We start from the raw sequence: 2,771 nt of genomic DNA on the forward strand, positions 1-2,771 counted from the left end.
TTGAGCAAAGAGAAGAGTTTTGAATTTCTAATGGTGAGGGTACCTTTTCTAGTTTTCTAAGACTAGTCAATAGGAAAGTCCTATGGCTAGACCTAGGCTACTAAAGAAGTTTCTAGACCTCAACCAAAAGTGAGGTCAACAGATCCTAACACTGGAGAGATATTTAAAGTTAATGGGCATCGTTTGAAACATTATTATGAAGGGCACATACCACAATTTAAAGAATTTTTAATGTTAAGTCAACTCAACTAAGCAAATGGTATGTCTGGCTGACGACATTAAACCAAGCGCTTTGTGGGAGGAAACTCATACTTATATTTCTATATATTACTATTTAGTTTGTTAAGGGTCTTCTATATTAGTAGATAATAATCCTACACAATTGTATTTATTATAAATTAAGTAAAATATTGGTATTGGAGGAAAATTTAGAATCAAATTGAATAAAAGAATCAAATAGGAAAATTTAGAATCAAATTGAATAAAAAAATGAAAATCGCAATTTTGGCCACTGACGCCGACGGTGCCCTAGATAATGGATATTAGCACCAGCAGCGCCGATGGACGGTTTTAGACAACTTTTGGAGGGTTTTAGCTCGCTTTCACTTTATAATAACCACTGGGACGAGTTTAAAAAAGGCCTAGAAACATCCTTGGACGCCTATTAACTTCCTATTTTCGGACTCCATGGCTTCCAATTCCATAAATACTTTGAGGTATGGAGTTTTTAACAAAATAAAGTTTATTGGTTTCGACGCACAGCGATTATACAATAAAGTTATTACAAAGAGGAGATTGATCAAGGAAAGAGGATTTGTTAATCATAGAGTGATCAATCTTACTGGTCCGGCTGATAGTCCGGCTGATAAAATCATTCTGCAAAGGCGTTGGGAAGTTCTGTGTTACACTACATCTGCGGTTATCGTACCTGTAGTGAAAGATTTTTATGCAAACTTACATGAAATTAATCAAGTTGTTGTCTTCGTACGAGGTAAGGTTGTACCATTTACTCCTACAAGGATTAATGAATTGTATATGATAGACAATATTCCAATCTGTCATTATACAAATCATTCCTACATGAGATTTGATGCAAGACGTGTATAATCTTCTGATGGATGAAAGTGATATGTGGGAGATACGAGATGAATGATATGTTAGTTTCTCCACTTCATTACTTAATCCAATTTCGAAACAATGGCATTTCTTTATTGCTGCAAAATTACTCTCTACTATGAAAATTAGTAGAGTTACCAAAGAATGTACTATTTTAAATTACTGCATTCAAATGGAAAAACCCATTGATATAGCGTCTATTATATTTAAATCTAATATGGGCATCCTTACTAAAGGACCAATTTATGGACTTGGGCATCCATCTACCATCTTTTTGATTTGCTGTCAAGCCCAAGTTCCATATGAAAGTTGGGAAAAGACTTTATTACCTTGGGAGCCCATGAATCTTATAGATGAGAATTATTGTGGAAATGGAAATGAAGTCTTAGAAGGCATCATAGATCAATCTTCACGTGCTTCAACTCCATTAATACCACCAACTGTTGAAAGTTTGCTTACTTTAGAAAAGAAATTGAAGAAAATTGAAAGGGAACTTTAGAGTATTATAAATGTAGTAGGAGATCTTAAATACCTTTTTAATCACCTATATTGTAGAATGAAAGAAAATTTTGATCGCACTGGAACTTTTGAAACATGATTAGTTCGGATGTTTAAAGAAAAATGGTGGATCGAAGAAAATTTGACAGATCAATTCCCGTACCGATCCTTCTACAACTTATATGTTCATTACCAATCTATGGGAGATATCAGAGGAGGAGAAAGCACTGAAGAAGAGGCGTAATAATTGAAGATTTTAAATTCTTTATCTATTGTAGAACATTATATATATTTAGTGTAATTGTGTGGATTTAATTTGGTTTTTTTTTTTTTTTTGTTCCTTTTTGCTTTAGAATTATGAACTTTGATTGTGTGTATAGTTTTGTGACAGCGTTTAGTGTTGTGGCTTGATTTGGATGCTGATTTATTATTAGTTTGTTTAATATGTGTGATTGTGTAATTAAAAATTGTGTTTGTAAAAAGTGTACTTTCATATATAAAAGTTAGTTTGTTGTTGTTTGTGAAAATTCGTGTTGGTGAAATGTTTTGTTTTGTGAATTATTATTAGATAAAAATTTGTGTTTAAAATACTAAAAAAATTTGGAGTAAGTCGATAGGAAATTGAAAATTAAGAAAAATCAAAATATGAAATTTTTGGGCCTTCAGCGCCACGGCACTGGAATCGGGGCCGACGGCACCCTCGACCCGACAGCAGATTTTAAACCCTAAAAATTCACAATTTTTACTGTGGTCACCATTTTTACGCTTAGTCATCTTCAACCTTCGGTTTGGGAGGCTAGGGCTTGATTAGGATTGATTTTGGGCGGATTTGATGCGATTTAAAGGCTAAAAGACTTCGGATTTCATCTTCTCTAGGTAAGAGCTACACTTTAAACCAAAAATTTTTTATTTTCACCAAGGATTTATCTCACATTGCATGGACCCAAAAATATGGAAATTTTTTTAGAAATTTTTTAGAAAATCCTTTGGTGATGAACTCTTATTTAGTGATTTAAAGTTTAAAATGTTTTACATTTTTATTTTTGGAATTTTAGAATTTATTCAAATTTTTAAATTTTCTAGATTTCCTATGGCACCTAGATCGAGCAAAAGGAAAGTAGAATATGACGAGCAGAGATTTGTTAGCTTTAGAGCCA

The sequence above is a fragment of the Phalaenopsis equestris genome, unplaced genomic scaffold (assembly GCF_001263595.1).
Source record: "Phalaenopsis equestris unplaced genomic scaffold, ASM126359v1 Scaffold000002, whole genome shotgun sequence".
Lineage (NCBI taxonomy): Eukaryota > Viridiplantae > Streptophyta > Magnoliopsida > Asparagales > Orchidaceae > Phalaenopsis > Phalaenopsis equestris.